General features: G+C 55.7%; 1 non-coding gene and 1 pseudogene across 1 annotated transcript; both read right to left on the bottom strand.

Annotated features, from left to right (window-relative positions):
• Positions 1-671: 671 nt before the first annotated feature.
• Positions 672-803, bottom strand: LOC142431187 (small nucleolar RNA SNORA70). Its single transcript, XR_012780733.1, has one exon. It is a non-coding gene; the product is annotated as a small nucleolar RNA SNORA70 (small nucleolar RNA).
• A 7320-nt stretch (positions 804-8123) lies between these two features.
• Positions 8124-8834, bottom strand: LOC142430667 (ferritin light chain-like; annotated as a pseudogene).
• Between the last annotated feature and the right edge of the window lie 4255 nt (positions 8835-13089).

The raw sequence follows: 13089 nt of genomic DNA, 5'->3' as shown, positions 1-13089 counted from the left end.
AATTAAGTGCCTGGAGGCCCCCTACTTCACAAATGAGCTTCCTGCCCCCAGGCACCCAGCTGTACTCACTGCTGTGGACCAGGAAGGACCCCTCTGCCTTGTGCCCCTCTGGCTCTTGGTTCTGCTGCTGCTGCTCTTCTGCCACTTCCCTTGTGTCTCAGGATCAAGAAGGCTCAATGCGCAGGGGTCTCTGGGGTCTGAAGGATGCATCTCACCCCTAGCTCTCCTTTCTTTTTTAATCAGGAAGTTCAATTTATTGGTTGGGTACAGATCAGGGAGTACACAGGGCTACGGAGGCCTTCATGAATGCAGGGCCTGACACTTGTCCAGGGGGCCCTGGTGGTGGTTGTGTTTGACTCCACAACCTTCTGGGATGAGCTATTTATCAGCCACCAGGTCCTCACACTCATCAGCATTACATTTGGTGGAACCCCGCTTCTTGGAGATGTGGGTCTTCTGGCTCCCAGGGAACATGAACTTGGCCCTGCATAAAACCTCAGTCACACATGCTCCTTGTTTGAAGCTTGGTGCGGATGGACGTGAACACTTGGCCCACGTGGACCTAGCCACTGTGGCTTGGGGTTCTCCCAAAGCACCTCAAATCTCAGTCTGGAATCTAGGTCCTGGATAGCAGAAAGTAGCCAGGGCAGAGCCATCAAAGAGCAGCAAAAGGTTGTCTCCAAGGTCCCTTAGAGCGGCTTACACATGCCAACCAGGCTGCGTCCACAACGCAGGGAGCTATTATTCACAGCCATTGCATGCCAGCCCCCACGGGAAAGGACAGTTGGCTTAATTGGCTGCTTCGCTCTTCTTTCTTAATGGTAGTACAACCCCACCCCCTTTCTGCTTCCGAGATGGCTCAATTTTTTACCTGCAAGGATGACAAAATTGTCCAGTCCCTATAGCAGAGTTTTAAGTTTTTACAATCACAACGAGCCCTGTTAGCAATCTCGACTGAATCATATCATCCTAGCAGGAGCTTCCCCCATCTTTTCGGACCCAGGCCTCTCAAGAAAAGTCCTTCGGTGGGAGTCACCAATGTTGTATCTCAAGAGCCCTACTGAGTACTCCACAGCACCACACTGGCACATAGTAGGTGCCATGGGGAGGCTGGTAGGTCTGCACCCGGATGAATCTCATAGATATTATGTGGGTCTGAATAAGCCAGTCACAAGAACACATACAATTAAAAAAATCATTCAAATGAAGTTCAATCCCAAGCAAAATTAATTGATGGTAGAGAAATGGCAAGAGGGGCTACCTCGAGGGGGATGAGGGTGGGATATTACTGAGAAGGGGCTCCTGGACATTGTTCCATGTATAGTCCAGGTTGCTGTCAAGCCGATTCATGACAATCCCATGTGCATCCGAGTCCAACTTTGCTCCACGGGGTTTTTCAAAAGACTGATTTTTTGGTGTGTGAAGTAGATCACCAGGCCTTTCTTCAAAGGGCCTCTGGGTGGTCTTGAACCTCCAACCTTTGATTTAGAAGCTGGGCACATGAAATAGTTGCACCATGCAGGCTTCCGGGTGGCCTGCACAGCTGTAAACATTTATTGAAGCATGTCCTTGCGATCAGCAGGCGTCCCACTGTAGAAGCTCAGTCTCAACAAAGAGAGGTTAGAAAATGTTAGGGTGTCTTCCCTTCAGGCAAAAGCGATCTTTAGACATTCCCCAACTCTGGGCCTGGGGCCTTTGAGCACCCCTCCGTCTGCCCTGAGCGTAGCCTTCAGTAACGATGCTCAATCGCTCTGCTGTGGGAGCTGGCTGGAACTGCAAGTCTAATTCCCCACCCCCACCCTCATGACACCTCCTTCCTTCCCCCACTCTCCACCCAACCCCAGTCACAAAACGAGCCTGGGATGACAGGGGAGCTCTGAGTATCTGAAATATGTGGGCAGAAAGAGTACAGCCTTGGGAGATAGGTCTGGTTCCTGGAAGGAGGCAGGGAGGGAGGAGGCATGGAGGACGGCGGGCTGGATCGAAATAAAGAGCGTGTTCTGGCCATGCTATGTGAGGACCCAGAGCCCTGGCATCCCTCAGCGTTTCCATTCTCTGCTCTGCAGTTGTTGGTTACGTGTTTCATTCAACATGCTTTGCAGGAAGCAGCAAGCTCCACATTCCAACGTTTTTAGTCATTTCCCCCCCCTCTCAGAGCTTTGGGGTTAGGATTAGAATGCTCTTCAACCACACGGCTGGACTCCCAAGAGGAAGTGGGCGGGTCCCCTGAGGGTGAGAACACAGGCCCAAAGTCAGGGACAGAAGGACAAAGAGGAAGGCTAACACAAGCACACTTGAGAGAGGCCGGCTGAGCTGAATCCAGGTGTGGTGGGACTGGGAGCCTGGTGGTGGCGCCCACACCCCCCACCCTCTGGGCACGGGATCCAGTGACAAATATGGTGAGGGACAGAGCAGAGTCAACGGTGGCACTTTGTCCTAATGGACTGACACTCAAGCCCCTGCTTTGCTAGTGATCCAAAGGCCAAGGGGCGAGTGATGGGGGCTCCACTTGTTGGGTTGGGGGTGGGTGGGCAGGTGGTGGCACATGCTTGTGTTTGGGGCACAGAGAGGAAGACCCAGGCCCAGATCCAGACCCGGAGAAAACCACCACAGAGGTCTATTGAGTTTCTACTACTTGCCCGGCTTGAATGGGTGTTGGAACAACACATACCCCATCCTGTGCTTGCAACGAGACCACAAAAACCAACACATAGGAAAACATACCCACCCACCCACCCTCAAACCAAACTGCTGCTGTCCAGGAGATTCCAGCCCATGGTGACCCCAGGGTTCCAGAGTGCATACCCGTTCCCCAGAGGGGTTTCCTGGCTGGAATCTTTAAGGAAGTGGATCGCCAGGCCTTTCTTTCGCAGCTCCAACTGATCCCAGGCACCTCCGAGGGAGCCTATTCTTGCAGTAAGGTCTGTACATAAGGCCTGAAAGGTGTTCCCTGGGATAAAGGTGTGGGCCCGTTCAAAGACTGTGGCAGGCAGAGGAGGAGTAGGCATGGGTGAATGGTATATCTAGGTCAATGGAGGGTGCAGTGTGGAGAGAGAGAGGGGCGAGGAGCAGAGGACAGGCAGGACCTGACTGTAGCCCAAGGAGGCGATGGACAAGAGCAGGCTCTCAGGGCTCTACTGGAGCAGGCCTGAGGCCTGGAAAAGCCTGGAGCCTGGCCCAAGTGGAGGAAGGGGAAGAGGAGGAGGAGGGGAAAGAGGAGGAGGAGGAAGAAGAGGAGGAAGAGGAGCCTCCCTCAGCAGCCCCTCCAGCCCAGTGTCACCCTTTCCCCAGAGCTCCTTAGAACGAATCCCCGGGCTGAGTCGGTCTCAGATGACAGATTTTTGCTCACCGTGGTAGACACAATTCTGAGTGCGGTCTGATCCCAAGATTAACCACCCTCAACCCTGCCTATGCTGGGCTAGAAAACCCATGGTCTGCTACATTCTATGGCAGTGCAGGTGTCCAGGGCGGCGGTTGTAGGATTTAATTCAGGCTATTAATCAGTGTTCATCCAAAGGGAGATGGACTTAGTGGGCCTGACCCAATCTCTTGCACCCTGTCAAAAGCAGAACACTCTCTCTGGCTCCTGGCAGAACGCCTGTGAGCTGGGCGTTGAAGAAGGAAGGCCGAAGAGGAATCGATGTACTGGAATCACGGTGCTCGTGAAGAATATTGACAGTCCCATGGATCCATCCGCCACAAGAACAAACAGGTCTGCCTTGGAAGAAGTTTCCCCAGAATGCGCCTCAGGGGCAAGGCTGGCGAGACTCCATCTCACGTACTGTGGCCGTGTTGTCAGGAGCAGGCCCTGGAGAAGGGCATCGCGCTTGGTCAAGTGGCGAGGCGGCAAAAACAGAGGAAGGGCGCTCCACAAGACGGACTGACACAGCAGCTGCAAGAATGGGCTCAGCCTGGGAGTACTGTGAGGTTGTGCATTTGATCTGGGTCAAAGGGAGATGTGCTGTGCCCTTGATGTGAAGCTGGAGAGGGCCGTGGGGAAAGGTCTGCAGAGAGCCCCCTCCAGGACACCAGGCGACCCTGGCCTGAGCCTGCAAGGGAGGGGAACCTCAGGCCTGCAGAGGAGGAAGTGGGTTCTGCCACAACCAGATGCTCTTGGCTGAGAACGCTACCCCAGAGCTGGCGGGAGGGAGGGAGAGCCTGCTTCTGGTGCTGCGTGTGCGACCCTAAACAGCAAACCGGGTGGAGCCTACCTGGAGCCGAAAGCAAAGGGTTGGGCAACTCCATCACAATTTACTCAGCTGACTCAGCCCTCCACAGGACAGGGAAGAACTGTCCCCCGTGAATTTCTGCAGACAGTGTGATTTAGGGGCTCAGTTTGGAGATGTCCCACGGGGAAGCCCCTCCAGCAGGCTGACTGGGAAGCTCTCCCCCCACCTTCCCGCCCCCATCCCTCCCGCCGCCTGCATGGCCACCAACACACCCCAGGCTGCTGGCTGGGGCCCAGGACATTTTGGTTTCCCAGAGCGGAGGAAGGGGCCCTGCACCGCACAGTCCCTGTTCTGTGGGCGGAAACAGGAGTGGCGCATGACGGCCACCACGTCCCACTTCCTCACAGACAACAGATCTGACCTCTGCTCGAGCAGCAGGCCGGAGCTGGGGTCCGAGGCTCCTGAATGGGTCCCAGGAAGAAGCACCCCATGGCTGGTTGGGAGGGGCATTTCTGAACTTCATACTTGTCTCCCTTAGGGTTTGCTGGGTTACATGGCCAGGTGTCCCCTGGGAGTCCAGCGTGGATGAGAGGCACAAGGTTCTGTGTCTGCTGTATGGATTAAAGAACACCAATGAAGGTTTCCTCTCTTCCCACATGCAGCCCTTTCTAAAGTGCTTCCCTAATTCTTCCAAGATGCTGCCTGCCAGGCTTTCCCCGTCCGTCCGTCTGTCCATCCATCTCCTGGTGGCCCTGCCGTGAAGGGTAGCACAAAGAGCTTTGATTCAGATAGACCCGGGGTCAGACTTTGCCACGGACCCTCAGAGAGAGTGGGGTGTCAGGTGGGTCAGCCACAGAACCTCCATTTCTAAAACGCCAGGGGAGAGCAGACACGGGGTTCTGAAGACGAGAGGGGGGCCATGTGTTCCTTCGCGCAGCATGAGAGAGCGACCTCAGAAAGCAGAACATCATTCCTGCTCGGATGACAGGCGGGCTGGGCTGGTTGGGCCTCCCCGCCACCCAGCAAAAAGCTTTAGTCAGCAGTTTGCTCCTGGGCGGTGCTCTCCCAGAGCAAGTTGCTCTCTCTGCATCCCTTCCTCCTGCCAGGCCTCCCTCTGCAAAACCCAGGCCAGGCAGTGGGCGAGCTGTTGGTAAGGGAGGGGGACAGCCCACCTTGGGGACTGCATAGTGTGGAGGGGGTGTCGTCCGGCATCTCCAGGTGTTGTCTGGCTCGGGGAATGAGCCAGGCTTTCTCTAGACTGTGTGCTGGGAGCTTTGGGTGTTTGGCTTTCATTTAAATCCTCTGAGAGGCAGCAAGGCCATCGGCTGGAGTCACACTTGACTAAGTTTCCGAGCTGAGCTGCCGTCTGAGCTGAGCAGCCCCCCAGGGCTGTGTTTGGGGTTGTGGGGTGGGCCCCGGGCATGTCTCTGTTGGAGGGTGTGGTGTGAAGGTGTGAACCCCGGGACAGGGAAGAAAAGGACTGGAGAGAGGGATGGTGGCCGTGGTCTCACTGACCCTCCTGCAGTCGAAGGCCTTTAGGAAGGAGGGCATCCCGGGGTCACTGCAAGTCCCTGGGGGTTGGGAGAAAAGTTCCTCACAGGGCTGCCTGCCAGGGCAGAGGCTGGCGGGAAGCCAGGTGGGTGTCCTCCAAGTGGGGCCTGTGCTGGGCCCGAGCCTCTGCAGCCTCCGCCCTCCTCCCCCGGGGCTGCTGCAGGCTCCAAGCTGAGCCAAGCACACAACAGACAGCCCTGTCTCTGCCTCTCTGTCCCACCCCCATCCTGACAGAGTCTGGTTTTCATCACCCATTAATCACCTCGGCTTCCCACAGCCTGTGTCTGTCTGTCCACACCCAGCAGCTCCCTGGCCCCTGGGGCCACGGACAGACAGACCCACAGACAGATGGTCTCTGACTCGAGGAAGCTTAGGGTCACACGGTGGGGGTGGGGGTGCTGCTCCAGGCTCCAGGCAGGGGACAGGCTAGCTGCCTGGACTCCTTAGGTCACCGCTCCCCTCCCTCCCCTCGGGGCCTGGAGTTGTCAGGCCAGCCCCTGCACCCTGGCAGCGGACAGACGACAAGGGGCCATTAGCTGTCCTGTGCGCCAGGAAGGAAATGGGATGGAGGGCTGAGGAATTCTAATTAAGCTTCCCCAGCTGGCTGGCCTGCTGAAGGGTGAGAGCTGGCACCCCTGTCCTCTACCCCCTCCAGAGTTGGTGCCAGCCCGGGCCAGCCTGGCCGGCTGGATGCCCACCTGCCACTGTGGGAACCCTGGCCTTGGGTTGTCTTCAAAGGTCCTTGAGATTCTGGCTGATCCCTGCTGGTCCAGCCCGACCCCTTCCCACCCCCACCCCCACCAGGACTCCCAGACTCCCACCTCTCTACTCAGACGCCTCTTATCCACAGCTTCCCTGCAAGAGGAGCGTGGCTTTGGGGTCTGGGCCACTGTGTGGGGCGCCACCCCTTTAAACTGCCATGGTGCCTCGTCCCCAACCCTGGAGACCTGGTTACTGATCTGGTGTTGCCCGCACAGGCTGTGTGGCCTGGGAAGAGTCACAACCTCTCTGGGCCTCAGTTTCCTTCACTGAGGGTGACCATGGCAATCCAACCTGCTTCTTTCAGGGCTGCCCTATAGTATTACTGATGCGAACACTTGCCATTTCTTCAGGAGGCCCGGTGTTGCAGTGGGAGCCATCCACGGGGCCCCAAACCAGCCGCCGCTCCGCAGGAGAAAGAGCACGCTTTCTAATAGGACAATCTCAGACTCTCACAAGGGCAGGTCTGTTGTGGGGGGTTACCGTGAGTTGGAATTGACTTGATGGCAGTGAGTTTTTATTGTTTTTTGGCGGCACAGAAGTGTCATGGTCAACTACTAGCCCAACGGGCCAGGGGTTCAAATTCGTCAGCTGCTCTTCAGGAAAGGGAAGTACAGTCTCCTGCTTTCAGATGATCGCCTTGAAACTCCATGGGGGCTCTTACACCCTTCTCCTTGACTCGGTGATACCTAGCAGCCAAAACACTTATTCGGTGTCAAAAAGTAAGTAAATACAAGCAAAAGCTGTTGCCACCGAGTTGATTCTGACTCATAGCAATCCTATAGGACAGAGGACAGCTGCCCCATAGGATGGTGGTGCTGTGGGCTCCTTGTAGGCCCACAAGGTTGTTGGTTCAAACCTACCGGTCTCCTCTTGGGAGACTCTAAAGATTTACAGTCCTGGCATCCCTTCTAGAGGGTCATGATGTGTTGGAACCAACTCAACTGCAGTAGCCTCTTACACTTGTTTGTTAATCTTCTTGGAAGCTGACTGCCACGTCTTTCTCCCTGAAGGGCAGCTGGTGGATTTGAACTGCCAACTGAGTGCTTAGCCACTGGGCCACTAGAGCTCCTATTGGATGTCTCCTAAAACCAAATCAAATGCACTCTCGTCAAGTCGATTCCAACCCATAGGGACATGGTAGAACTGCCCCTGTGGGTTTCTGAGACTGTGACTCTAACGGGAGTAGAAAGCCTCATCTATCTCCTCCAGAGTGGCTGGTGGTTTCAAACTGCTGACCTTGCAGTTAGTGCCCCAACGCATAGCCCACTACAACACCAGGGCTCCTTGTTTGGTATCTACTGACTATGAGATGTGGAGCCCTGGTGACATAGTGGATTATACATTGAGCTGCTAATGATAGGGTCAGCAGTTTGAGCCCATCCGCTGTCCCAAGGGCAAAAAGGGAGGCTTTCTGTACAGACTTTTCTCACCCACAGGACACGGTAGAACTGCCCTGTGGGTTTCTGAAACGGTGGCTCTTTTTTTTTGGCTGCAAAAGGAAGCTTTATTGTTTCCATTTGGTCCCCAGCTGGGGGGAGGGGCTCCAGGGCAGTGGCGCTGCGGATGGGTTCAGGCAGAGGGGCTAAGGCCGGCCGTGGGGAGGCAGAGGGCCCCTGGCAGGTGGCTTGGCGCCGCAGATTCCTAGTCTTCTTTGAGAGTGAGCCTCTCCAAGAGATACTCGCCCAGCCCGGCCTGGGGGCTGGCCAGCCTGCGGAGGTGGGTCAGGTGGTCACCCATCTTCTTGAGGTGTTTCACCTCCTTGTCCAGGAAGTGGTTCTCCAGAAAGTCACAGAGATGAGGGTCAGCGTGAGTGGACCCCACGGCATGCAGGTCCAGAAGAGCCTGGTTGAGTTTTTTCTCCAGGGCTAGGGCAGCTTCCATGGCGTCCAGGGTTCGACCCCACTCATCTTGAGACGGCTTCTGCACATCCTGGAAGAGGGCGCGGCTGCCACGCTGGTTCTGCAGCTTCCAGAGACGCTTGGCGCCCTGCGCTTCTCTTTTGCCAGCTCGCGGAAGACGTGCCCCACGCCTTCCAAGGCCACATCGTCGCGGTCGATAAAGCAGCCCAGAGAGAGGCAGGTGTCAGAGGCCTGCAGGTGCAGATTGACCAGACGGTTGACGCTGGCCTCCGCGTCGGCGGAATCATTCTGACGGATCTGAGAGCTCATGATGCGTCGGTTTGGAGGCCACCACACGCCAAATAAAAGTGTCCGCTGGTCCCAAGAGGAGGGGCTGGCCGAGAAGATGGTCCCCAAGTTACTTCCGGAAAGAAACCTGTTGCGTGGCGGAAGGTTGGCGGCAGGGAGTCCCCGGATCTGTTCCGTTCAAACACTGTTGAAGCAAGACACAGATCCACGGAACCACGGGGCGAGCTTTGCCGACGGTGGCTCTTTATAAGAGTAGAAAGTCTCCTCTTTTTCCCTCAGAGCTGCTGTGGTTTCGAACTGCTCACCTTGCAGTTAGCAGCCCAACGCCTAAACCAAAGGACCCGTTCTATTTCTGTGGGGTTGCTGTGTGTCCGAATCAATTGGATGGTAATGAGGTTTTGTGTTTGTGTCAGGACTGTGACAGGCTGCTGAGGATACCGGGGCCAGAGGGGAGCTATCTAAGGGTGTTAGGAAGCCCCTAGGTCTCCCAGTCCTCCTGGCTTGCTCACCCTCTTGGGTCTGAGGCTAGGAGGGCAGCACAGCGCAGCACTGGCAGTGGTGGGGGCTCTCTCAGGTGGGGGGCCCATCCTGAAAGCCCAGGAAAGACAGCAGGCTTGGTCTTGGGCCCCAGAGCTGTGTCCAGGGTCTGCAGCTCGGGTTCTACCCCAGCCCTTCCCCAAGGCGGGCACCTGGGTGGGAGCAGCTTCACAGAAGCTCCGAAGCAGACACGGATCCCCAACTGGTGTCCACCCTTTGCTGGCATGCTGCGAGCTGCAGCGGGCACGGCCCCTCGGAGAGCTAGCCGCCAGAACCAGGATTCTGAACCCCTCAGCTCCTTCCCACATCTGCTTGTTACTGCCCAGTGATTTGCATACATTTGCATCAAAGTCTACAACGCCCTCCCTGTCTCCCACCCTTCTCTTTTTCATCCCTGGTAACATCAAATATTTCATGCACAACCCCCAAGTTGTAGTATCTAAGCTGCCCCACCCAATTCCATTCATTTCAAGCCCATTTCAGGCGGCTGTCAGGGACAGCCTGCATTTGGTGGTGGTGGTGGGGGGTGGGGGTTGCTATGGAAGAGCTGGGGATGTAAATGAGCGAGTTGTCGCCTTTAGGGTACTTACAAGGGGGGGGACAAAATTCACGGAGACGATGGGGCTGTGTGGACAGGTTACAGGTGCAGAGACAGCAGACACAGGGTGTGGTGCGGTGCTGGGGGCCACGAGGGGCCTACTGTGTGCAGAGACAGCAGACGCAGGGTGTGGTGCGGTGCTGGGGGCCACGAGGAGCCTACTGTGTGCAGAGACAGCAGACGCAGGGTGTGGTGCGGTGCTGGGGGCCACGAGGGGCCTAGTGTGTGCCGTAAGGGTGAGGGCAGTGAGCTCCAGAGCTCTGCCCTTGCAGGTCGCTGTGCAGGACACCCAGCAGGCTGGGCTCTGGGGCCGTGGCTCTTCTCTGGGCAGAAGCCGTGCCAGTTACCATCCTGATGCACAGTGCTCCTCAGGGTTCCAGTGGCTGATTTTTCTCAAGCCGTTTGCCCGGTCTTTCTTCTGAATTGCCTCTGGGTGGACTTGAACTGATCACCTTGCCGTCAGCAGCCGAGAACAGTAACTCCGTTTGGCCAGTACTCCGTTTGGCCTGGCATTGTACGAGTTATCCTCTCTGGGCCTTGCAGATCATACCAGATGTGCGGCCAGACCAAAAGTGACCTTAGTGAGGGGGTGAGGGCCCTGGGATGAGAGCTCTGAGTGCACAGGGACCCCTGCCCAGTGCCACCCCCATTCGGATGACAGTAATGAGGGAACTGAGGTGCAGAGGGGTCAGCTGAGGAGCTCAGGTCTACCCAGGGCAAGTAGGAGGTGGCTGTGAACTCAGGAGGCCTGGCCCTCAAGCACCCTGCTGTGCAGCCTCTCTTGAGAGGCAAGTCAGGTTGGGGTTTGGGGAAGGGGTCACCAGACCATTGGGGCTGGCTCTGGAGCAGACGGCCTCTTCAAACCTGATTACCATCCATGTGACTTCTGGGAGCCAGTCAGCTTCTCAACTGAGTTTTCCTCACAGGCTGTGGTAGTTCCGTAATCTGTGGTCAATTTGAGAGGATTAAGAGTGAAGGGGTGGAGTTTAGCCTGTCAATCAGGCCGCAGCTTGAGGTTCTCATTTGGAGGCACTAAGGAGATAAATAGATCACTGGAGGCAGGACACAGGTTCACTCCCCCTGACAGACATTTCTGCAGACAAGACACATGGAGCTACACTGATGGCAGCTAGAGGCCTGGAGCTGGAGGAACCCCATGAAGACCCCTGCCAATGCTGAGATGCCTCTACTGCCACTGGATCCACAAGACTTTCCACCCACTGGCCTGTGATCCTCCTGCATTTGGCGCCATTGCATGTGTTTTGTGAATCTGAAGAGGAATTATAAATTGGTATTGGACATATAGGCTAATATTGGACTTATGGACTTGATCCGGACTGGGCTGGGCTGTTTTCTCAATATTTAGTTGCTCTTGCATATAAAGCTCTTTCTTCTCCACATATGAGTATCTATGAGTTTGTTTCTCTAGTCCACCCAGACTGACACACGGGTGGAGTGAGTGTCATCACAGCACCTGCCTCATAGGCCCATGAATGACTTCACCGTGTGCCCACCAGGCAGGACGTGGTACGTAGTGTGCAGTACACACTTAGTTGGGAAGGGATGGGAGAGGAGTGCCTGCTGGGGTCACGTGAGGAAACCAGCCTGGCAGGAGTGAGCAGGGCTGCCCCCAGAAGGAGAGGGGCACAAGGGGGCCAGCTGGACCTGAGGGAGGAGGCCCCAGTGCTGAGCCATGGGCTCCCAATCTCCTCCATCACTCCGGAGAGGATGGAACTTTGGGACATGTGTCCAGAGCTGTCCAAGGTTAGGCAGCTTCTCTCCATAGAGCCAGGGTAGTCAATCAGACAGATGCTGGGCTTCCTGGGATGGGGACATGTGTGGAAATGTCAGGGTAGGGACATCGGACCTCCTCTAACTTCCCAGTGGGTCAGGAGAGTCGAGAACAACTGCTCAAGGCTGAGCCCTATGAGGTGGACTTCAGACAGATCTCCTCTCTCCAACCTTTTCTTTGTTACACCAATTCTGACCCAGTAGTTCTCCTACACTGTTGGGTTTACTGTGCTGCAGTGGCGAGGCAGAATGTACAGACCAGACTCCCAATCGTTCATGGGTTGTATTAGAGAACTAACTGATTTTAATTCGGGATCAGGGAGGCCTCAGGATACAGTTCTTCAGTCAGGACAGCTTCTCAACAATCTCCATAGACAAGCTTTTCCCTAGCTGGCGGCCCCACGGCCCCTTGGCCCTTCCTATCTCTTGGGCTAGCCCAGCCTCTGTCCTTTTTGGATGGGAATTGCAAATTCTCTAGGGCCACCAGTGAGTGTCCAGAGGTAAGCCTGGGCCCGAAGGCACTGTTGAGCTCCGTGGGTCTAGTAGCCCAGCTCTGCCAAGTCCCTGGAGGAGACTTGGAGCCCCTGTCTGATAGTATTCCACTCTGGCGCTCCAGGGGCCTGGAAGCCCACTAGATAGCTCCTGCCAGTATCAGCACAGGGCCTCCAGGTCCGAAGGACATGTTCTAACCTCGTTTCTTCTTTTGGGTGGAAGTGAGGTCCTCTACTCTGGGATAGGCTCTCTCTCTCTCTCTTGGCCCCAAAGATGGAAAACCTAGCCAATCCCTTGGTTAGGGTTCCATGCACTTCATTTGCATGGCCTACCCTTATAGGGTGCTATACACCTTATTTGCATCATCAACAAGTTGTCCATCCCCCTTGGGGGGCCATAAGCAAATGATGTGATTGTTGCTGTGTAAGCTACAAGTCAGTGATCCCCAGCACAACAGAAGGAAGCACGGCCTGGTCCCGTGTCACCCCCACAATTGTTACGTTGAAGCCACACATCAGTCCATCTTGTTGAGGGCCTTCCTCTTTCTCACATGGCCTTTTCCTGGGGCCAGTCCCTCCTGGTAATCTGTTCAGAGTCTGTGAGATGACGAAGTCTCGCCATCCTTGCTCTAAGAAGCGTCCTGGCCGCACTGCCTCCCAGACCAATTTGTCAGCACTCTGGCACCCCATCACCCCGCCACCGTTCTTCGACAGCACTGTGATTCCAGGGCCTCCTTCGACCTTCTTTAATTGTCCAGTGTTCACATGCAGTTGAGACGATTGGAAATACCCTGACTTGGGGCAGGGGGACCTCTGTCCTCAAAGTCACGGCCCTGCTTTTCAGACTTTAAAGACCGGCCCCATGCAACACACCGCTTGGTTTCTTGACTGCTGCTGTCATGAGCATTGACTGTGGATCCAAAAAGGAGAAAATCCATGAGCGCTTCCATCTTTGCTCCATTCGCCATGATATTAGTTAGTGGTCCAGTTGAAGGCTCTTTTGTTTCTTTGGGGGTACACTGAGTTGTCAACCATACTGAAGG

This window comes from Tenrec ecaudatus, chromosome 17 (genome assembly GCF_050624435.1).
Source record: "Tenrec ecaudatus isolate mTenEca1 chromosome 17, mTenEca1.hap1, whole genome shotgun sequence".
In the NCBI taxonomy this organism is placed as follows: Eukaryota; Metazoa; Chordata; class Mammalia; order Afrosoricida; family Tenrecidae; genus Tenrec; species Tenrec ecaudatus.
This window is presented reverse-complemented; position numbering and strand designations above follow the sequence as displayed.